This window comes from Elephas maximus, chromosome 1 (assembly GCF_024166365.1).
Source record: "Elephas maximus indicus isolate mEleMax1 chromosome 1, mEleMax1 primary haplotype, whole genome shotgun sequence".
Taxonomy (NCBI): Eukaryota; Metazoa; Chordata; class Mammalia; order Proboscidea; family Elephantidae; genus Elephas; species Elephas maximus.
Window position 1 is genome coordinate 222,086,096 of NC_064819.1, and position 24,430 is coordinate 222,110,525.

Consider the following 24,430-nt stretch of genomic DNA (forward strand, 5'->3'; position numbering starts at 1 on the left):
AACCCATGACAGACACCACCTGGGGACTTGTTAGAATTCTCAGGCCCCACCCCAGACCCACAGCATCGCAGACTCTGGAGGTGGGGCCCAGCAGCCTGTGTTCTAACAAGCCTTCCAGGTAATTCCGATGCAGACTAGCGTTTGAGAGCCACTGGACTAGGTTGTAAAGGACCCTGGGTGGCGTAAATGGTTTGTACTCCGCTACTAATTGGAAGGTTGGTAGTTGCAAACCCACCCAGCAGCTCTGCAGGAGAAAGACCTGGCAATCTGCCCCCCTTAAGATTACAGCCCAGAAAAGCTTCTGGGGAAGCACCACCCTGTCACGTGGGGTTACTGTGAGTCGGACATTGACTTGACAGCGCACAACGGCAGCAATAAAAACAACTCATTGAAAGGTTGGCAGTTCAAGCCCACTCAGAGGCACCACAGAATAAAGGCTTGCTGGTCTGCTTTCATAAAGATCACAGCCAAGAAAAAACCCTATGCAGTGCGGTTCTACTGTATTGTGACACGCGGGGTTGCCATGGGTCGGAATCGACTCAACAGCAATGGGTTTGATTTTTTAGTTTGGGCTAGATTACCTTGGGCTGCCTACCTAGGTTCCAGTTTCTTCTTCTGTAAAATGAAATATTGATAATAAACTATTTCTAAGCCCCTACCCCAAACCCTGGTGGTGTCGCGGTTAAGTGTTACGGCTGCTAACCAAAGGGTCGGCAGTTTGAATCTGCCAGGTGCTCCTTGGAAACTCTGTGGGTAGTTCTACTCTGTCCTGTAGGGTCGCTATGAGTCGGAATCGACTTGACGGCACTGGGTTTGGTCTGGTTTAAGCCCCTACCCTACCCCAAGCCACATATCCCAAGCTCTCCAATGTTATAAATTAGTGACATAAATTTACAATCTGGAAGTATTGCACCACGATTAAGAGGACAGACTCTGAAATCTGACTGCCTGGTGCCTCCGCTTAGTAGCATTGTACATCTGAGCAACCTCCTAATCTCTCATGGCCTTCATTCATAAAGTAGAGATAATAACACCTACATCCTAAGGAGATTGTGAGAAATTCACCTAAAACAGGTAGAACAATGCCTAATGCGTGGGACGTACTCAGACATTAGCTATTAGCATACTTCTGTCTCTTCCTAAAAAATTCTGAAACTTTGAGGACTGGAATTACAGCTTGTACGGCATTGTTACATAGGCTGTATATTTTTTAAAAAGCTCTTAAGCACTTGCTAAAGAAATACAGTAATAAATCAATAGTGTTAAAAACTTTGCCCATAGGAAGGCCCCGCACTGGGGTGTGTCTATGGATGATGGCACAGAAACCTGAATTTTTAAGGAATAAACCATAATTCCTTAGGAAGACATTGGTGATTGTTACAAAGCTAACAATACTGATATATGGGAGACCTGTGATTGCTTCTTTGTTGCAGCTAGAAAAAAAATAATATAAATTATATTTCATATAATATAAATATATATAATTATTTATACTAAACCTGCTGCTGTCGAGTTGATTCTGACTCATAGCAACCCTATAGGACAGAGTAGAACTGCCCCGTAGAGTTCCCAAGGAGTACCTAGTGGATTTGAACTGCCGACCTCTTGGTTAGCAGCCGTAAATTTATAATATGTAAAATATAATGTGAAAACCAAACCAAACCCTCTGCCGTCGAGTCGATTCCGACTTATAACGACCCTATAGGACAGAATAGAACTGCCTCATAGAGTTTCCAAGGAGCACCTGGTGGATTTGAACTGCTGACCTTCTGGTTAGCTGCCATAGCACTTAACCACTATGCCACCAGGGTTTCCAAATATAACGTAAAGTGATATCAATTTTAAAATTTAAAAAGTTTAGAGTTTTGTGTATTTGAGGTTCTTTTTAACCATCAGTCTGTATATTGACTGTCCATAAAGGAAGAGGCTGTGGTGGTGCGGTGGTTAAGCGCTTGGCTACCTGTCAGGAGCCAGGCACCACGATGGATGTTTGTAAGTGTTCTGTCACTTAAGCTAAACGGTAACTCTGTGGGACAAAGGTGGTTCCCTGATTTTAAAGAGACCGAGGTTGATTGAAGTCAAATAATCAGAAAATGATCATATTAAGTCATAGGTCCACACTCTGAAATTAAATGTATCTCATTTCCATAACTCACCATTTGGTGTCAGTAGTTTCAAATATAAAGCTAAACTTTCAGTAGATGATGCATGGACAGCTTTTGCTACTTCAGAAACACAGCTGGACAACCCAGTGATTGCCAGAAGCTGCCGTGTATGGACCACCTTCTGCAGGGCACGGGGAACCTTCCACCATCAATCGTTCTTCTCTTGTTTGTTCCTACAAAAAGCAAAGAACCTCACCTGGGCCTGGGTTTTGGTCTTCCTCCTTCTCCCTCTACCTTGTAGGCCTTTAGATGAGAAAATGGCCAGCATACTTAGAGAAGTGAGTTGCCGGGGAGAAGTCAAACCCAGGCTTTCAGTCTCGCAATAAAAAAATCCTACTCTCCTTTATTACCACTCTCCTCACCCTCTTCCTTCTTCCCCTGACAGTGAGCTGCCTCCCTTTTTATTATTCAAAATGAAAACCAGTTGGGATGTACACATTGTCCACTGGCAGTTCTTAAAGTTTGAGTCACTTAATAATTAAAATATAATTTTATTCTGTCCACCGGTAAGTGTATTCTACTTGAATAGCGACTTTTTCTTGTAGTATAAAAAAATCAATCTAGAAAATGCTTTGCTTTTTTTGATAGCACTTTACCTTAATTTGGAGGTACACCAATATTCTTGCGGCACAGCCGTGGCTCTCAATCTGGCGACGTGTTAAGAATCACTTTAAGAAGAAAATGCTAGTGCATGGGTCTTCCCCCAGAGAATCTACTATTTTTTTTTTTAATATGTTTCATGACTGTTTAAAACCTTAATTTTTGAAGACTTGTGGGATTTTATGTATCATTTTTACATAGTCGAACGTACTTGATACCTTCGAATTTGCTTATATACTGTAATTGTCCCTGAAAATACAGCTAAATTAATTTCGAGTCGTTTCAGTTTGGCTGACTTAGTAGAATCTTCACTTTGGTAAAGATTCGGTATCCATTCTCATGAGAAGTTAGAGACCGAAAGCATAACAGTAGTGAATTATTATTTTCTATGGGCCCTCGAATTTCAGAGTTGAAAGCATCATCAATGGTTATGGCCCAGCCCCGTTATTTATCTGTTATAACGTTGAAATTCAGCCTTAGCTGATTCTTTGAAGCGAGGGAGAATATGACCAGAACCCCAAACGCAAGCCTGCCACTGCCCAGCCAGCCATGTCCACACTAGACCTCTGAGAATAGGGAACATCCACAGCACGAATGCACTCTTAATTTTACCTTTGGCTTCAGACCTGAATCTTCATCAGCTCTCCTTCCAAAGGAGGTGGGCAGCATCTCATAGGGGTCTCAAGAACTCCTCTTACCCTTAAAACAAGCCCAAATCTAGAGAAAGAGTGGCTTTTCCCACTACATACCTTACTCTGGACCCCAACTAGTTCTTTCTGTAATCTTTTGAGGAGGCTAGTTTTAAATCCTTGAGGGTCCCTTCACTGACCCCATCAAAGCGCTTCTTCTTGGGGTAAGGGAATGAGGCAGGGCAAGGCTAAGAGAGGGGCTTAGAGGGCTGGAGGCAGCCTGGGCCTCCCCCTGGAGCAATGGCTCTCAGCCTTTACTGTGCACAGAAATCACCCAAGGAGCTTGGTTACCAATGCCTATTCCTCAGCCCATCCCTGGAGATTCCGATTTAGGAGTTCGTGGGCAAGGATCAGCAATCTGGTTGGAAATCCAGCTGATGGTGACTTAGGAAATATTAAACCACACCTGGAGAAATGCTGGGTTAGAGTCTCTACTAACAATCACCAATCTCATTCACCAAGCATTTGGTTTATACCACCATTATTAACTGATGGATTAAAATGTCTAAATAGACTGAGATCTCTAAATATCTACAAAAGAATGAAATGCAAAGTATAATTTGAAGGTGTGCCATCAGAGCACTCATTTTCATAAATGGTTTAGCTCATCTTCAGAGGAGTTTTTTTTTTTTTTTTTTTTTAATAAAACCACAGTGTGGGATTTATCCATGCAGAAGAGAGAAGGAATCCCCTACTCTCTAGCACTTTCTTGGTCGTTAGATTTCCAGAGAGACACGGGCAGGGAGCATGCCAGCTGAAAACCTGGTGATAGTCTCTGCTCCCTGTGGACCCAGTGGGACTTCCCAGCCCATTCTGGTACTTACTGTGGGTGCCCGGATCATTTGAGCCTGACCACCAGTGGCCTGTAAGCGAGTGTGCTTAAAACATGTGACAGCTTCTCAAACAAATTTCAGAATGGGGAAGAGAAACCTGAGTGGTTAAGTAGCCTGAAGTTTGTCAGACCCACTTGATCCATCTCCAAGCTGTTGTCACTCTTTCCCTGAGGGAAGCTTTTAGCATTTGGCTTTTGCTATCACATCAGGATTAGGGAGAAGTGGCTGGCTTTGTTTCTCTGCCCTGCTCCTCTACATACTCCCGAGGGAAGATATCACATATCAGAGAAATTTCTTCTTCAGAAGACAGGGTAAGTCTGCTAATCCTCATTGAGGACCTTGCTGTATTAACATTTTTATCTTGAGATGGTTCAAAAAGAAATAAACACTGGTTTTGTGTGCAGAATGCAATTTTTATTCCCCTTTCTAGGAAAAATGCTACTGATGAAATAATGCCTCTAGGTGTCTTCATAAATGATGACTGTTAAAATGCACAAATGCTCTTCCAAGTTTGGGGGACTACTTATCCTTTTATTTTATTTCTTTCCCCTGCCCATAAACCAGCCATTGTTTATTTTGACGGGGCTTGTATCTCCAGTTCAGAGTCCTAACTTCCGTCTAGTATTTTAAAACAAAGTGAAATGAAAGTAATGTTTTATAAAATTAGGGTATGATATGTCAATTTTGATGTTTATAATTCATCTTGGCTTGGTTTTCATAAGATCATCAAGAATGAACCCCCATGTGGATACTTATATAAAGGTCATAGATTGCAGGAACTGAAGTTTTCGGCCAACTCAGTGTGTCATTCTTCAGGTGCTTGGCTTTTGTCTTGCTGTCCCAGGATTTTGAAATGTTAAAAATTATGACAGCAGTTACTTGGCTGTTTTGGCTTGACAGAAGTATCCATTAAACTGCTGCTTCTGTTTTAATTCTGTCACAGAAACTCTGAACTAAGACTAACACTAAAAAAACGAAAACCAAACCCATTGCCATCGAGTCGATTCTGACTCATATTGACCCTGTAAGACAGAGTAGAATGCCCAGTAGGGTTTCCAAGGAGCAACTGGTGGATTTGAACTGGCAACCTTTTGGTTAGCAGTCATAGCTCTTCACTACTGTGCCACCAGGGTTAGCAAGGCTAACAGTAGTAGTGGTAACATTAGTAATAAACATTATCATCGTTGAAACATTGTAAGTGTGTGAAAGAACTAGTCGGATGAGAGACTTTGATTAACATTCAGAGTGGAAAAATTGAAAATAAGAAGGAAAGAGGCTAAATGGTGCGGGCAATTCAAATTTCCTGACCCACAATTATTTCCTCCCCACCCCTCTGCTGTAAACTGTATTCTCCTCCTCTCCTCTTACCAAATCTTTCCGGTTGTTCTGATCTTTATAGCACTTTTTTACATAATCTTGTGTAGCGTAACAGGTGATATTTTTTGGTTAAGTTTCATTTTCATGTGGCTCACAGACTTGAAGAGGAATTAATTGTCCTTGCCACATTATTTCTAGTAATGCCTGCTAGGACTACTAAAGTAGTATACCATGTAGTAATCCCTGCGTGTAACCCAGGATACCTACAAGGGCCAAGCAGATGGTGTAAATGAGTGAAGGAGGACAGGTAGTACTGCAGGGAACTGTGGGGACTGCGGCAAACTGGAAAATGCAGGTCCTAGCAGCTCCACGCATCACTGCTGAGTGGCAATATAAGACTAGGGTTGTTCGATTTTTATTCTTTTTTTCTTGGTACTCACCACCCCCCCCACACCAAACCAAAACAATCTGCATTTTTATGAGAAATAATCTGATTTTTTTTAATTTGGGTCATCAAGTCAAAGAAATTTTAAACCCAGTGTTGACCAAACAACAGGTCTGCAGGTCACACGGTCCCTGCCCAGCCTCAGTTGACAACTTCTGAAAGAATGTTCAACTCACACCAGGCCCCACCATCCCTTTGGGTACAGATAAAGTCATGTTACTAGAACCAGCTTCACCAACTCAGTTGCCCCCTTGCACCCACATAAGGCCAGGACTTCACCCTCTCTCCCACTACCCCCGGGAAGCGCCTCCCTGGTTCCCCTTCCCTCTGCCTGCCCCATCACTGCTGTTTGCCTCCGGCTGCTCACCCTCCCCGGGGCCTGGCTCTGAGATAATTTGGAGTTCCCAAGCTCCTGTGGGTGTCCACCTGGTTGGCCACCCAAACCCCCACCCACGCTGCCGCTGCTCTCTCCTCTCTTCTCTTTGTGGGAAAAAGGCTCCCTTTCTTATGTTTTCTTTAGCAGGGTTGAAGGTTCCCATCACTGAGCTGCTTAGGATATTATAGCTGTTAAATCTCTTACTTTTTTATTTTTATTTTATTTATTTGTTTTTTACCACCCAGCCTCTTTCTCCAGGGCCTTCGCAGGCTGCCAGGATGGCTGGGGCAAGGCCAGTCTGGGTAATTGCCACACCTGAAATTAGAGACCAGTGCTTCCCTTGGCCCTTACGTGCGTTTGGTAATTGTATTTATTGAGCCAGACTTCCTTCCTCAGGGTCTTTCCCTGGGCCACCAACTCCTTACTTACCATCAGATCTGTCACCCCAGTGTACTCTCAGCTCCTACATAGAATCTGTGATACATGCCTGAAGATATCTGAAGCCCAGTTGTAGATTTTGCCAGGAAGCATTGTAGACAGGCCCCTTATCAATCAATCAGTCCAAGCAAGTAAACCCGGTTGGGGGGACAGCCACAAAGAGTCTCCCAGTCTCACCCACCCCATTCCCACAGAGGCTCAACCAGAATGCCAGTTCTGTGAGCCTCTTCTAATCTTCCTAACTGCATGTATACTTTAAGGTATATGCACCCTTTTTTATAATTTAGGGCAAGCCGTACTTTACATTATCTGCATATTATAGGTACATAATTTTCACAGTTGTACAGTTACTTCAACTTTTATGTTACTGCTATTCCAGGGGTATATTATGTGAAGTACTTGGTTGGGCTGCAACCCCAAATTATGACAATACCCCCGTGGGAAACTGAGCTATTTCGTAACTAACTTTATAAGCTGGTTTCCAGAGTGCAATTTTGCAAAGAGTGGAGATGACTTCAGTAGATAGGTAAAAACCATGATGTAGACTTTGGGCATTGGTTTACCGTCCGGTGATGTTTTTAAAAAGAAATAATTTTCATGGGGAATCTTTCTGTTGGTAATAATTTAGTTAAGGAATCTACCACGGGTTCTGTCACCTAAGAAATCATAGCAGTTTCCTTCTACAAAGCCCACGTCCTGCTGGTTTGTGCATCAATTCATGGTTATCTGACCATAATAGTGGGGCCACATTTAAAATCCTAAAGTTCTATGGGACTCTCAAGAGAGACTGTGCATGGAGTTAGGAAGTGGGTCACAGTGTTGAAAAATCATCCAAAATCATGGAGTCCGTAGATTTATTGGAAAGAGCTCTCATTTTACTAATCTAGAAGGATTCTGGAACCTAAGGAAGTCAACGACTTGCCCGAGATAACAAAATAGTATAAGAGCGCTGAGATTCAGCACATCTCAACTCTGGCCCTTGTGTCCTTTCCACACATCCTGACATGAGCAGTGAACAATAGTTTATATTGAACAAAGCAAGTTCAGCTTTGGGCATGGCTGTTATGCTTAAATCACCAGGCTGAAAACCAGCAGCCATTGTGACAGCTGATAGCTCCCCAGTACTCAGAGAGCAGTTTAGGTTCACTGGGGTTTGCCATTTTGTTGTGTCCTAATTTGTGTGGACTCCTAAGCAGATGTCCTCTGTTTGGAGCCATGGTGGAAAACTGGAGCCATTGTCCCTGGCTTTAGGTCCCCTGGGAATGGCAACCAACTGGTACTGGGAAATAATGAAGGCTCAAATGCACACGCTCAGGTTGTAAGGCCTCTAGAAATACTAAAACAAACTGAGTAGAGGGGATCCCCCTCCGCCAAAATCAGCCCTTTCATGATCCCTTCTCCTTTTAGGGCTACCTTTGATGCGTATTTTAATCTAATATAAAAACCCATTGCCATCTAGTTGATTCTGATTTATAGCAACCCTCTAGGACAGAATAGAACAGTCCCATGGGGTTTCCAAGGCTGTAAGTCTTTACGGAAGTAGACTACCGCATCTTTCTCCCACAGAGCGCCTGGTGGGTTCCAACTGCTGACCTTTCAGTTAGCAGCCAAGTACCCAACCACTGCACCACCAAACCAAACCCATTGCCATCGAGTCAATTCCAACTCATAGGGTTCCTTTAATTTGATATACCTAGATGAAAATGCTGGGCAGGAAGGTTTACTAATTTACTGGAATGACACCATATAAAGGGCCCTGACCAAGTGATTGGAGCCTGGTGGTGTAGTGGTTAAGAGGTCAGCTGCTGCCATGGATTGAATTGTGTCCCCCCAAAATATGTGTCAACTTGGTTAGGTCATGATTTTCAGTATTGTGTGGTTGTCCTCCATTTTGTGATTGTAATTTTATGTTAAAGAGGATTAGAGTGGAATTGTGACACCCTTACTAAGGTCACATCCCTTAGCCATTGTAAAGAGAGTTTCCCTGGAGTGTGGCCTGCACCACCTTTTACCTTACAAGAGATAAAAAGAAAGGGAAGCAAGCAGAGAGACAGGTGGACTTCATACCACCAAGAAAGAAGCACTGGGAGTAGAGCACATCCTTTGGACCTAGGGGTCCTGCACAGAGAAGCTCCTAGTCCAGAGGAAGATTGACAAGGACCTTCCTCCAGAGCCAACAGAGAGAGAAAGCCTTCCCCTGGAGCTGATGCTTTGAATTTGGACTTCTAGCCTATTAGACTGTGAGTGAATAAACTTCTATTTGGTGAAGCCATCCATTTGTGATATTTCTGTTATAGCAGAACTGGATAACCAAGACAGAATTTGGTACTGGGAGTGTGGTGCGGCTCTAACAGATACCTAAAATATGGAAGCAGTTTTGAAATTGTGAATGGATAGAGGACTCACAAGGAAGTGAGGAGAACTGTTAACACTGGAGACCATGCAGATGGTGAAAAACAGCAGCAGAGGACTGGCAGCAGCAGCAAATTGGCAATAGCAGAACCAGGAGCCAACCCACAGAGTGAGAGAGCTGAGTGTCTGTGTGCAGGAGGCTTCCTGGAGGAGTGAGGTGCCTCCAGGTACTTATCAGTAGACCAACTGAGCTTTGGAACACTTGCCCCAGCAGGGCAGATGCGGGTGTGAGGCCCGAGGACTGAGAGGCTAAGGAACACAGGAAGCTGAGCTGCCTCAGTCTGAAAAGATATGGCCTCTGGTGTTTCTAAGGGTGGAGTCGTCACTAGGAGAATGGTGCACCTAAAGCTGAGGGGGCAGGGTTGCTGTCCCAGTGGGCCTGGAAGGCAGAGTTCAAGCCCAGAGCCAAGGGGCCTCCACTTAGAATCCAGAGATTGTGCCCAATACCTAGAATCTGCAGGGCAGGACCATTGTGTAAATTGTCTCAGAGAATAGAGGATTATTTTCAAAGCTTTGAGGGCTAATGTAATGTGTTCTGCTGACTTGCTTGGTGCCTGTTATGCCTTCTTTCCCTCCAGTTTCTCCCATTTATAATGAAAATGTCTAGTTTGTGTCTGTTCTGCCGTTGTACTTTGGAAGCAGGTAACATGTATTCTGGATTTCACAGATGAAGAGAAATTTTTGAATTTTGGACTTGGCGTTCATTTAAGACTTTTGCTATGATATGATGGGGTGAATGTGTCTTACATGTAGGAAGGACATGAATTTGGGGGACCAAAGGGTGGAATGCCATGGATTGAATTGTGTCCCCCCAAAATATGTGTCAGTTTGGCTAGGCTGTGAATTCCCAGTACTGTGTGGTTGTCCTCCATTTCGTGGTAATCTTATGTTAAAGAGGATTAGGGTGAGATTGTAACACCCTTACTAAGGTCACATCCCTGATCAAATATAAAAGGAGTTTCCCTGGGGTGTGGCCTTCGCCACCTCTTATCTTACAAGAGATAAAAGGAAAGGGAAGCAAGCAGAGAGTAGAGCACATTCTTTGGACCTTTTGGACCTTTGGACCTAGGGTTCCTGAGGAGAGGATTTCCTAGTCCAGAGGAATATTAACAAGAAGGACCTTCCTCCAGAGCCAACAGAGAGGAGTCTTCCCCTGGAGCTGATGAGACCTGAATTTGGACTTCTAGCCTGCTAGACTGTGAGTGAATAAATTTGTTTGGTGAAGCCATCCACTTCTGGTATTTCTGTTATAGCAGCACTAGATAAGCAAGACAGAATTTGGTACCAGGAGTGGGGTGCTGCTCTAACAGATACCTAAAATGTGGAAGCAGCTTTGAAACTATGAATGGATAGAGGACTTAGAAGGAAGTGAGGAGAACTGTTAACACTGGGAACTGTGCAGATGGTGAGAAACCATTATTATATATTATAATATATAATATTATCATTATAGTGTTATAGCAGCACTGGATAACCAAGACAGCTGCTAACCAAAAGTTTAGCAGTTCAAATCTACCAGCCAATCCTTGGAACCCTATGGGCCCGCTCTACTCTGTCCTATAGGGTCCCTGTGAGTCAAAGTCAACTCGATGGCAGTGGGTTTGGTTTTTTTCTCTTTTGGGGGTGCAGTCTAAGTGATTGGCCAAGAACAGAGTCCTGGTTATCATCCAAACAGCTCTGCCCAGTGCCTGGAGAGAAGAAAAAGCTGAGAAGAGAGAAGACTGATATATGCAAATTAGAGTATGGGGGCCATGCCAGAGCGGAGAAGGAAACTAAAAGACAGTTTAATAAAGGGGCATTATTACAGGGGCGTAGTTATTAGCTGTGGCATGAGACAGTATATTTGCAAATGAGATTGTCTAGAAAAAAAATCTGGGTAGGATAATTGGAGTTGGCATAATGCTAGCTGTTCCGTCAGAGTATGGTTACAGGAAGCAAAGCTGCCTGGGCAGTTGTAAGAGAACTGTTTGCCTGGGTTCCCCTAGTTAACTTCTCATCAGTCTTCAGATGCCAGTACCCATAGCTCTTCCTCATGGAAGCCTTCTCTGACCACCCCCAAACTAGGCCTGGCCCCTCTCTTACATGTTTTCAAGACATCTTGTGCCTTCCCTGCACAGTAAACCAGTCAACCAGTTGACCCTGCCTCATGATAACCCCATGCGTGTCAGAGTAGAACTGTGCTTCATAGTGTTTTCAATGACTGATTTTTCAGAAGTAGATTACCAAGCCTTTCTTCCAAGGCATCTGTGGGTGAACTCGAACCTTTCAGTTAGTAGCGGAGCTTGTTAACCGTTTGCACAGCTCAGGGACTCCTCCCCACATAGTATATGTCTTCAATACAGTGAACCCCTTATATGCATAAGGCTCCGTGTCTCCTGTGCTCTTCAAGGGCAGAGCATTGTTGCTACACCAAAAAGTATGACTTTGGAGCATGGTCTCTAAAACTGGTGTCTTCTCAACAATTTTTTATGGTAGTAAGTTGGCATAAGGATCATTAAGATTCTGAAAACACGTTGGTGGAAGTAGTGGGAAAGTAAGATCTTGAGACACATGGAGAAGGGGATCAGAGGGTGGTACCATTTTTAAGTACTGCCTCATCGCCCCCACCACCACAAGGGGCAACCCTCCCCTAGTCGAACCCTGCCTCCAGGAATGGCTTAGGGCAGTCACCCAATAAATATTTGAACGAAGAGGCGAATACATATGCGGACCTGATAGCACACCTCCAGTAATAACAGAACTAAAAAATGGAGTTGGGGAGCAATTTGTCTTGTAGTTACCCTGTAGTGTTTCTTAAACGCCTTCAGTTCAATGTAAGAAAGTCCTTTAAAGATCAGAATTGTCCTAAGATGGGATAGACTATCTGAGCAGGGGTGGACTGCTGATAACAGAAGTATCTAAGCAGAGACTGGATACACATGGTGAAGGTATTGTAAGTGGTACTTCCAGCACCAGGTAAGGAGTCAGATCAGAAAACCCTGAATTGTCTTCCAGTCTTCACACGCTATTGGTGTAGGTTTTCAGTTCTGTGACCTCCGTTAGAAAACAAACTCCTTAAGGACAGGAGTTTTATCTGTTTTGCTTTCTGCTATGTCTCGCCTGCCCAGGCCAGTGTCTGGAGCATACCCCTTGCTGCCAAGTCGATTCTGGCTCATAGCGACCCTGTAGGACAGAGTAGAACTGCCCCACAGGGTTTCCAAGGAGTGATTGGTGGATTCAAACTGCCGACCTTTTGGTTAGCAGGTGAGCTCCTAACCACTCTGCCACCAGGGCTCCTCTGAAACATAGTAGCTGCTTAATAAATGTTTGTTGCATAAGTGGATATATCCAAAAACCAAACCAAACCCAGTGCTGTCGAGTCGATTCTGCCTCATAGCGACCCTATAAGACAGAGTAGAACTGCCCCATGGTTTCCAAGGAGCACCTGGTGGACTCATGCTGCCCTTTTGGTCAGCAGCCGTAGCACTTGACCGCTGTGCCACCAGGGTATATCAGTGGACAGTAAAGTCAGAATTTGTTTCTGGTTTGACCTGAATCTAGTGGCCTTAAATCAAAAAGGGGCTAGAATTTGGCAGTATGCCACCAAACGGAAGGCTAGGGTCAATGTTCTGACTAAACGTGGAAGTCAAACCATTATCAGACCATTCTAAAATTTTTTTAGACCGAGGATTTTGGAGTTGGTATCAAATTGTTTCATGTGACCTTGGTAAGAAATGGAATTTGCTCAGATGGTTTAAATGAACACTTTAGTGAAGGGGCTGGTTACAGAGGTGTGGGCAAGGCTACGGGAGCCAGAAGGGGACTTGAAGCTGGTGGCAACAGCAGCAGGAGGCCTCAGCCCCGCTTTAGTCCAAGAAAACCAAAAAAAAAAAAAAAAAAACCAAACCCATTGCCATCGAGTCGATTACGACTCATAGCGACCCTATAGGGCAGAGTAGAACTGTCCCATATGGCTTTCAAGGAGCAGCCTGGTGGGTTCAAACTGCCGACCTTTTGGTTAGCAACCATCATAGCTCTTAACCACTGTGCCACCAGGGCTCCAAGGTGGGAGGGTGGGGGACAAATAACATTAAGGATGCCCAGGGAGAGCCAGGCTGTGGAGGGGGGCTGCCTTGGAAACAACCACCAATAAACACCAGAGCCTAGTCAGCCAGGGAGCAGGGAAGAAATGCCCCTGTATCCCTGTCCTCCTGCCCTGTGATACTGGTGCCTCTCATTAGGCAAACCTAACTGGAAGCCAGCCAGTTAGGGGTCAGCCTCCAGGGCACAGAAAGATGGGGGCTGGGTGGTGAGCACATGGGAAATAACCATCCCTGTTATGGATTGAATCGTGACCCCCCAAAATATGTTATAAATCCCAACCCCTACACCTGTGGTTTTAATTTCATCTGGGAATGTTTTCTTTGTTATGTTAATGAGGCAGGATTAGTGTATGGTATGTTTTAAGTCAGTCTCTTTTGAGATATAAAAGGGCGGATTAAGCAAGCACAAACAGAAGGGAAGATTCCGGCCACATGCTCACCAAGGAACCTAGGAATAGAAATTAAAAAGAGACAAGTCCCTTCCCCCGGAGCAGACAGAAAGCCTTCTCCTGGAACCGTCATCCTGAATTCCACTTCTAGCCTCCTAAACTGTGAGAAAATAAATTTGTTTGTTAAAGCCACCCACTTGTGGTATTTCTGTTATAGTAGCACTAGATGACTAAGGCAATCCCGAATTTATTCTGTTCTTATATTTTAATTATGCAAATGATACATATTCATTAAAGAAACTGTGGAGACTAGATGGAAGTGAGCAGTGAGGGGGATCGCTCACAATCCCACTTCTCAAACAGCCAGTATGAATCTTTTGGCTCTCTCTCCTTCCTTCTTTCATGTACTTGTAAAGGACTCAATCATTTTGATTCAGGATAAAGCAAAATAAATTGTGTTACACTTGTTTCTTGGCCTAATTAAGATGAAACCTGTCCTCTCAACAGAGAGCTCTGTTGCTTCTCCTTTGTTCTGTTAACATAAACGAGTTACTTCATGCACCTCTGTGGGAGCTGGGAATTACTCAAGTGTTTAGACGCACAGAAACTTTCAGCAAGTTTGGCTCTCCGTCTGGATAGCAAGTAATTAAATATAAGATGAAAGATGAACCCAACCAGGCTTACCCTCTGAAATTGGAAAGGAAATATAAATAAAGGCGACCTGGTTGAGCTTGGTTTTACTGTCAACACCAAAATTGTTTAAAGACAGTTTGAAAATGGGGGAAAGAGGGTTTAGAAGATAGAGCCAATGCTTATGTACACAGATCTTGTCTGCATTTACATCGCAGCGCCCCACACACCTTTCCAGCACTTGAAACACTTGTCCTTATTTATGTGATTCTTGTCAAATCCTACCAGACACGAGCTTGAGGATGGCAAGGCCCATGTCCTCTTCACTGCGCCATCACAGGACCTGGCGTTTAATAGGTCCCCTCAGTGAGCATCAGGAAGTGGCTGATGCCCTCAGTGGAAGTGAAGGGAAGGTGTGAGGGGGAAGGATCGGCAGGTTGTTGCGGTGTGTGGCAAGACCTGAAAGGCAAAGATGAGTACACTGGGTAACAGATGGGTATTTCAAGACCGTTGTAACCACCGCTCATCTGTCAGTGTGTCATACTGTAGTAGTGGCTTTCTTGTTAGTATGATGCTGGAAGCTATGCTTCCAGTATTTCAAATACTAGTAGGGCCACACATGGTGGACGGGTTTCCGTGGAGCTTCCAGACTAAGACTGACTAGGAAGAACGCTCTGGCAGTCTACTTCTGAAAATCAGCCAATGAAAACCCATGGATCACAACAGAATATTGTTTCACATCGTACTGGAGGATGAGCCCCTAGGTTGGAAAAGAAAAAGTTGCCGTTGAGTTGATTTTGATTTCAACTCATGGCGACCCCATGTATGTCACAGTACAGCTGTGCTCCACAGGGTTTTCAATAGCTGCTTTTTCTGAAGTAGATGGCCAGGCCTTTCTTCTGAAGCATCTCTGGGTGGACTTGAATCTCCAACCTTTTGGTTAGCAGGCAAGTGCTTTACCTGTTTTCACCACCCGGGCACAGTGGCTGCAACAATGCGTAACAACAATTGTGAAGATGGCGCAGGACCAGGCGACAATTTGTTCTGTTGTACGTGAGGTCACCATGAGTCAGAGCCAACTCAACGACAACTAAGAGCAATGACAATATACCTAAGGCCTGCTATCCTTCTTGCCTTCTTTATTTAAAAAAAAAAAAAAAAATCCTGGAAAGTAATGTCATTTCAATGCTTTTAGAGAGCAATAAGTTCTGCTTTCCCGGAGTAGAATCTAGATTTGGCCTTTCATAAATTTCTGCCTAAATGGGATTGGTCTTGTGACTTGGTGCAAGAGACCAAATGAATATAAACTCAGACCACCCACTTCAGTTCTAAAATTATAGAGCCTCCGTTGAGGAAAGTCACCATTGAGAAATTCACTTGCTCTCGTAGAAGTTAAGCTGTCAGCCACTATGACATTGAATATGGCTTTGGGAGTAAGAGAAGAAGACGGGCAGAGATGATCCTAAATGATTGTAATTTCCAGGGGTGGGATGGAGGATTAGAACCGGTTCAGAGATTGATTCAGCCTGTTTATGTCACACTCGCAATCTTATATCCTCACTTCCACTGCTTTGGATCACTGCTGCTCTGTAGCCACTATCACTGGGCCTACAAAGGAGAGGCAGCTGGCAACGTTAAACTGAGCCTTCCCCCGGCTCCACTGTCCTGGAGCTATGCCTGAAAAAGAAGAAGGGCTGGCATGGGGAATCGTGTCTCCACTGCCAGGACATGAAATTGCTCCACAAGCATGGCATAAAGGTTATACGCCTCAGTGGTTGTTACTCTAAAACTATAATAGATCCTTGCCTTAATTAATATTTTGGAAAATACTGCTACAGGATTTCAAAAGAGCATCCAAGCCCCTTCTACAAGTTCAAGTACATTTTTTAGAGTGCTTGGTTTTTTTTTGGTTTGGGGTTTTTAAAAAAGTATAGATTGTATTGAATGCCTCTAGTTGTGAACGGATTAGATGTGGGTTATCTCCTAGAGAAAAATGGGTCTGGAAACAGACGGCATTCTTAGAGGGATAATTAGTTCATTGTGCTTAGCACAGCTAGTGCTCCAGTGATGGCCTTAAAGATGTTACTGACATTATTGAAAGCAAGAGACTATTTGTAACATATTGTTTGCTTGATATCTAAAAATTGTTCAGTTTAGAAATAATTAGGGCTGGGTTTCATCATCTCTGGAAAATGAAGACCAAAATAGCCTGCTAAAGGATTGGAGAAAAATAGAGCTGAGGGTCATCAGAGGAGCAGAGAAAGAGCCGTGGAGGCAGTCCTGGAGCAGAGCAGTGATTCAGAGGCCGAGTGAGGGCCCTCCCAGGCCATGCAGGATGGTTTGTATGGCAGAGCTGGTATGTGAGGACGTCTCGACTGGACTGCAGGGAAGGACAGGTCATGACGGCAGGCCTGCCCCTTACAGTGAGAGGGCTGTTGGATTGTTTGTTGTCTACAGTTCCTCTGAACCATGCCTCAACACTGACATTTTAGCACATTAGGGCGCGATAAGGGTTTGCAACACCCGGGGACTCTTGTATAATGATAGCATTGCAGAGTTTGTAGTTGGTGGCGTTTTCTGGGTTCAGAGCGGACTCTGAGAGTGCGTGTAGATTTTTAATGATCGACAACTGCAGCATTGGGGTGTTGGAACATTAGGTGGCACTTGCAGAACAAAGGTCAGTGTGTCCCCCCCAAAGGGAGGTCACTGAGGGTGTGCAGCACCTGCTGGTAGGTAATGGATTTGCATATTTATCACATTGATTCTGTGGTATGTTCCTAGAAAATGTGATCTTAGGCCTTCATTTTCTGCAATTGTTTATTGCCTGTAATTCTCACGGGCCACACCTCGATCCTGACATCAGCTCTGGAGTGATAAATACATCTTAGAAAGAAAAAAAGTTTAAATAGACTAAAAAATAATAAAAATGCTTTGTCGATGGCCTGTGCTTCAGAAAATAATTTGTTTTACCATTTGCCTTGAGAAACGTGTCACGATGGTAGTTTCTTAAATAAATCACACGATAAACAGTGTCCCCATCGCCCCCCCCAACCCTGCCCCAGCATTTACATTCTTATGCTCCGTGTCTAAGATATTATTTGCATTTTGAAATGCCCCTTACAACTTCCAGTAAAATGATTGCCTAGATTTGCCTTATCCAGTATTGGTTATATGGAGCAAAATCTGTCCTTGAACCCACAAACGTATGCTGCCCCTCAGCTGTGCCTTTGCCCCTGTCCTTTCTCCTGGCCATCTTTTCATCCTCGCCGCCCAGCTTCTTTGAGCCGTTGCCTGGCTGCAGAGTCAGCAAAGTGTCTCAGTTAGGTCAGACCTTGTGAAGCCCCTAGCATTGCTTGCCCTGTGCCTCCTTCCCTTATCCTCCCCAGCCCTATTAGAAGACTGCAATGTGGTCTCATTCCTAAAACCAGGAGCCAGCTGCTGTTGAGTCAATTCAGACTCATGGCAGCCCCATGTGTGTCAGAGTAGAGCTGTGCTCCATAGGATTCTCAGTGGTTAATTTTTCAAAAACAGATCACCAACCCTTTCTTTTGAGGCACCCCTGGGTGGACTTTAACCTTTCACTTAGCGGCCAAGTGCATTACCCATTTGTACCACCCAGGGACTCTTCATTCCTAAAAAGACCCTGTAAAATTTCTTGGAAGGCTGGACAGACTAATTCACACTACAGTGTTAATGACACCCTTCCCCGGTGGTATTAGAGTTTCAACTGATGACTTTTGCCTTAAACCGAAAAGAGTCGCCTTCTAGTAGTGGAATTCCAGGCCTTGTGGCCAACTTCTGGGAAGAGATGTTTTTAAACGGCAGGGACTTTCTGGTCTTCCTCCAGCTATGCCACCAGGCTGGCCTTGTACTCTTTGCTGGCTGGTTTGTGTTCTGGTTGCAATGGACATGTCACTTGTATGTGTTGTCATTCTACCCCTTGATTCCTCGTTCCTGGTGGGATACTGTGAATAGCTCCCCTATTTCCTGGTTGTATAACCAGTGCTGGGAGGGAATTAAAAAGAGCAGCTTTCCAATAAGGGCATCTTTCACTTACCAGGTATATATGTGCATTTTATCTGTGGCCAATCTCACTATCATTTAAGAAGAAATTTTGCTGAGCAAAAGCAATCTTTTCACCCCCTCTGTTAGCAAATAGGAAACCCTGGTGGTGTAGTGGTTAAGTGCTACGGCTGCTAACCAAAGGGTCAGCAGTTCGAATCCATCAGGCACCCCTTGGAAACTCTATGGGGCAGTTCTGCTCTGTCCTGTGGGGTCGCTATGAGTCGGAATGGACTCGACGGCACTGGGTTGGGTTTGTTTTGGTTTGTTTTAGCAAATAACTTATGCAGCGAGCAGTGCAAGGAAGCCACTGCCTTATGTGAGTTGGGACTGATCTGACTGCATGTATAAGAGTCCAGTGGCAGGAGACAGCAGCACAGCTCCAGGAACAGTTAGCATTCCAGTGTGGCTGGGGTGTGGACTCTGAGATGGGAAGGACTGGAGAGCACAGCCACCACCAAACTAAGGTGGAGCCAGCCAGCACCTTGAGAAAATACTGAGACTCAGAAGGCTCCGCTGCTCTCAGGTGTGGAAGATCCTTGGATGTTGCTCAGGAAATGCAGTGATCTCTTCCTTTTCATTTCCCCTCTGCCATTACGTGTCTGTAGTATCCCTTCCCAGGCCTCATGCACTATTTCTTTTTAATTCTTTCAGCACGTATTTGGTGCTGAGATAAATATAAATCCAAAAATGTATGTATGTATATATATACATATATAAAATATGTATATGCATATATACATACGGAGCCCTGATGGCGCAGTGGTTAAGAGCTTGGCTGCTAACCAAAATGTTGGCAGTTCCTTGGAAACCCTATGGGGCAGTTCTCCTCTGCCCTATAGGGTCACTATGAGTCGGAATCGACTCGAGTGCAGCAGGTTTATATAAAAAAAAATTTCTGCTCTAGAAAAACCTTTAATTCTAAAAATCTAAACCTTTGATATTTGTGGATGTAGTATATGGTGGCTTCTTTTATTTGCAGGTGATATGAAAGGTCTTTGTTCACACAAGTTGATGACATAGCTGAAGCAGGAATCACATATAAACCAACAAATGACTATCCCGTGGAGCCGTTTGATCTTTCAGGACTGAGTCACTTGTATAGTGTGTCAGCCTAGCAGATTGCCCACCATCCATACTCAGAGCAGCTTTGCTGTTTTTGTCTGCTTGTAACATACATAACAGCTCTCAGAAATAACTTTTTAAAAATAATTCTTGGCCAAAAAAGAAAAAATCCATGCACAATGACATTTTGTTGGAAGATGAAAGTAGTTAACTTGTGAACTGAGGATATACACAGAAAACCAATGAGTCAGGAAGAATCCAAAAGCCTTTATATACACTCCCCATCTGAAAATTTAGTCTTTGTATTTTTCACGCAAAGAGCCTTGGTGGTGCAGTGATTAAAGCACTTGGTTGCTAACCAGAAGGTCAGAGGTTTGAACCTACCAGCTGTTCCACAGGAGAAAGATGTGGTAGTCTGCTTCCATAGAGATTACAGCCTTAGAAACCCTATGGGGGAGCTCTACTCTGTCGTATAGGGTCACTATGAGTCAGAATCGAATCAACAGCAGTGGGTTTGGTTTGGTTTGGGTCTTGCACGTGAGTATCAAATATACACACATAGAGTTCCCTGCTGTACCCCCCCTCCCCCAGTTTACAATCCAAGGTAGGAGAGAGAAGATAATTAGAAAATTATTAAACATGAGACCATGTGACACTTACTCTAAGTGTAATAGACAGCTATTTAAGAAGGGTACCAGGCAGCTTCGGCTAGAGTGCTTGTGGGAGGTTGGGTGGGTGGCTTATGGGATTTGAGCTGGTGCTCCCAGCTGAGAGGGGGAGGGGGAGGAGAAGCTCAGCCGGGCTGGGGGATGGCAGTTGAGACTCAGTCCCCACTGCCCGGAGAGGGCCCTCTCTCTCAAACTGCCCTTTCTGCATCTGTGATGCCAGCATCTATGATTTTAGTGATTTCCATCAACCTGGTGAATTTGAGGGGGAAGAAATCATCCCAAGTTGTTTTCTGAACAGGTTCATTTTCATCAAAATGGTTTAAGTAGCTCTGTTTATGTTCAGCCTTATTTGAAAGGAAATGTGCGTTAAAATAAATTATCCTATTATGTTGTTAGTTTAAAATCACTTCATAGGCATGATAGAAATAGCCACATTAAAGATGATCAACTGTTCTTTTTCATAACCACAAATGAATGCTCTGAGTGGAGCTTCTATTTTGAAGGATTTTCACCCTTTGAAATGGTTGAGTTCTAGGTGTCAATACAAGATATATCCATATTTGGAGTTTTAGTCCCATGGTGCACTAGTATCAGTTTACAACCATGTTTTTGTACTTTTAGAGACTTTCATTTAAAGAACTTGATACCGTTTTTCAAATATGAACCTTTTATAATCTTTATATAAAAAATAGATACTGCATTTTAAGAAGGACAGGTGGCCTTAGTCAAAACCCCAAATAATTTAAAGTTATTTACTAAAGTTTGGTGGAAGTTAAAGCATTTTTGTATTTATTTAATATTTATGAATATAAAATCAGGGAACTTAACTTTTTTCTAAGAAATGCCTATACATTAAAAAGAAATAAATTTAGATTTTAGATATTTGTCTTAAGGTAGATTTTTTTTTTAACTTTTTTTTTTTTTTTTCAAAAAATCAAGCGTCAATGTATTCTTGTTTAACTTTGCTTAAAAGATTTATTAAATGTCTTGTTAACTGAACGGAATTCTCCAAACTGTCTTTAACTGCGCGTCATTGACGACCATCACCACCACCCCCAGTCTCGACTCTGCTTTAAAACTTCGGTTAAAGATGTGTCCCTGTAATTGGATAAAAAAAGGATACAAACTCCTAATTCAGGAAGTGCAGTTGGAAATATCCGTGCGCCAAAGATCTCACTTACTTTGTGGCGTTTAATGAGAACCAGGAACGGAGCCGGGAAGGTAAAGCCCGGCAGCTGTGGGCGAGTGGGGGTTGCATTTGATGTGGACAAAAGAATGGAAGTGGCAGGGTGTTGCTCAGTGAAGTGTGCGTTTTCCAGTCACCCACAGTGGTGTCTATTGTCCCGTTTCTCAATTGAATGATGTCATGTTTCATTTAAGGCTCTTAGTGATGCTGAAGGCTGTGGTCTGCGCACTAGGGGGAAGAAGGCAGTGAGAAAGTTGCAAATCAGGTTTTTGTAAAGCCTTTGTGCGTTGGGTTCTGAGAGATAAAAGCTGACTCAGGCAATATTTCCACGGAAGGCGCTGCACAGGCTCGTCCGGGCTGCTTTTACCAGTGAGATCACCCGCATCAGCTGGGGTGGCGTGCGTGGGGCTGAGCCCGAGTGGAGGACAGGTGGGTGCGAAGTTGACTGTACCCCAAGAACTGCTGCGGGACGGACTCGGTCTTTGAAGAGCCAGAGCCATTCTGCCGGCCGCGGTGAGAAACTGGGGCGGGGGGCTTCCTTCACCGGACGGTGCAGGGACAGAAGCTTGCTGGAAAGATTACAGCTGTTCTCTTACAAACGCGATGACGTCCTGTGAAAGGAGGTATCCCACAATGGAATTAGTCGGGGAGGGGGGGCGTGATTCTTTTTTTTTTTTTTTTCCTTCCTTTGCAGTGGAGTCCGTCTTAAATCGTTTTTGTTTAGGTTTGGTTGGTTTTGCTTTTGACCTGTCCTTAACGTGAGGTTGAAACATCTAGAGAGCTGATGTTTGTGACTCAGGGGAGAAATCTACAGTCATGAATTGTGCCTTGAATGCTCAATACTTCAGCGTGCTTTCTTTGCAAGGTTCATGCAGGCTGAGCTGGAGGAACAAGATAAATGTTTGCAAATTTTATGCTTAGCCACTGCAGTGCTGGGATTTAGTCTGAGACTGGTGGCAACCAAAGTTGACTAAGTCACAATGCAGTTTCCATTTGGAGAGTTTATTGATAGGAAATACTTTTGTGACTGGGCAGAAGGAGGGGAGGGTTGTATTCAGACAGCCCTTCATGCTGTGGTCCAGTAGAGTCTGATTTTATTTTTATTGTCTGAATTAGTGATACTGATTTTTGAAAGAAGATGTATATATTCAGCATTTCTGTAATTAATCATTAATCATATATTGAACATAAAAATCAATTTTAAGTTAAAAATTTTAAATATGTGATATAATTTTGAGATTGTGATTTTAATTTCCACATTGTAAAAGTAATAGACTTACTGAAGAAAAATTTTCAAGTAGAAATAAACATCAAAGGCAAGAAGTTATTTATCCTCCTAGTTGCTTAAACTGATATGTTAACAGTTTATTGTAATCCTTTCGACTTTTGCCTAATGTGGAATAATGAGTGGTATTTTAAGTTCACGTTGGGCTCATGGGCTCACATTGTGCACATATTTTATAAACCACCCATTTTACTCAGTGGTACGTTATGGCCATTTTCTATGCCCTTAAGTATCTGAGAGGACAGGGCGTTGCACAGTTCCATATTGTGCCTGAGAGATGAATTTTTCCCCAGGTCTCTATTGCCGCACTAAGTTCTCTTCCTCCTCCTTTTATGTGAGAAAATGTTTCGTGTGCTTTATGGGTGGATTTATTTACTCAGAGTGCTGTTGTTATTCACTGGGATTTCTCCTGTTTTTCCTCCTCCGTTTTCTTTAAGAAAATGTTATTTAGCCTAACTCCTTATTCCCAGCTGTACAGAGATGTTTCTGGAGTTGATGTAGTCAGTCAAGAGGGAACATAGATACCTAACTCTCATTGTTTAGTTATCGCTCTAAGACTTTTATTTTCACACTAACAAAAAGGTACTGTTCAAAGTGAAGACAGAGCATAGATTATTATTTAATTTAAACTGAAAATAGAGGGTCTTTTTTCAAGCCCTTGGCAAAGTTAATGACATGTTTCATCATCCAAGGCCTGGCATGTAGGATGTAGGGGAAAATTGCTATTAGGTGGTTACTGCTTCTGCTGTGACTCCAGGTAGGAATGGGTGGCATAAGTGATTTGCTATTTATTTCAGGGTGGGGCTCATCTGTTCAAGGTTGGAAGGAACCTGAGGAAGTCACCTGGTCCAGCTGGCTCACTTGAGCACAAAGAAACCAAAGACTCAAATATAAACCTTGCTGGTGCAGATCCAGGGCAAAAATGCAAATCCTCTGACCAAAGGGGAGAGTATTATGTCATCATTGTTTTTGTGGCTGGTCCTCTGAGCTCTTTCTCTACGCAGAGTTAGACCACACGTTCATACCTTTGTACACACACAAACACACATACTACTGTAGGTCTTTTTGGCCGGTAGGACCATGTGCTTTAGACAAATAGATTGTTCCTTCATTTTCTAGTCTATGAGCTCTTTATCTACCGTATTTTATGAATCTAGATCCAAGTAGAAGGAATGATTGACTAGAAATCGGAAACCATATTCTCTGATTCACAATTCAGCTTGGAGCACGATGTGACCCAACCACCCTATTCTTGGTTTTTCCCATCTATAAAATTTCTAAAAACTAATGAGGCATATGAAGGAACTTTGAGCTTGTTTTTTGTTTGTTTTGTTTAGCAGTGGTGCATAGGGTGATTCTAAACTGTTACGGTAGAGACTGTTTGGGTTATCTCTTGCTGCATAACAAGTCCCCCCAAAATTCAGTGGCTTAAAACAACACCAGTCATTTATAATCTCTCAGGGTGTCTGAGAGTGAGGAATTCAGGAGAGGCTGTCCAGGTGGTTCTGGCCTGAGGCTGCTCAGGAAGTTACAGTCAGACGTGACTGGGCTGAGGTCATCTCAAAGACTTCACAGTTACAGGTCTGGTGCCTTGGCAGGAAACTCTCAAACAACAGGGGTCCACAACATCTGGTGTCCCTTGAGTATCTCTCTCTGTCTCATTGTGGTCTCATCACATGGTCTCTCCAGATGTCAGCTTCAGGATAACCACCAGTTGCTGTCAAGTTGTCTCGGACTCACGGCAGCCCTATGTGTGCCAGAGTAGGACTGTGCTCCATGGGGTTTTCA

At 43.6% G+C, this 24,430-nt stretch overlaps 1 protein-coding gene across 6 annotated transcripts in view; it reads left to right on the forward strand.

The window, feature by feature from the left end:
- The window catches only part of PLEKHG1 (pleckstrin homology and RhoGEF domain containing G1), a 299,198-nt gene that overhangs the window by 148,103 nt on the left and 126,665 nt on the right, over nucleotides 1-24,430 (forward strand). Inside the window, exon 1 of one of the 6 annotated variants that reach the window (XM_049903323.1) lies at nucleotides 4,481-4,598. The exons of 3 other annotated variants lie outside the window; for them this stretch is intronic. The gene's annotated coding sequence lies outside the window, so the exon portion shown is untranslated. 2 more of the 6 variants (XM_049903332.1, XM_049903313.1) reach the window with 2 other exon arrangements.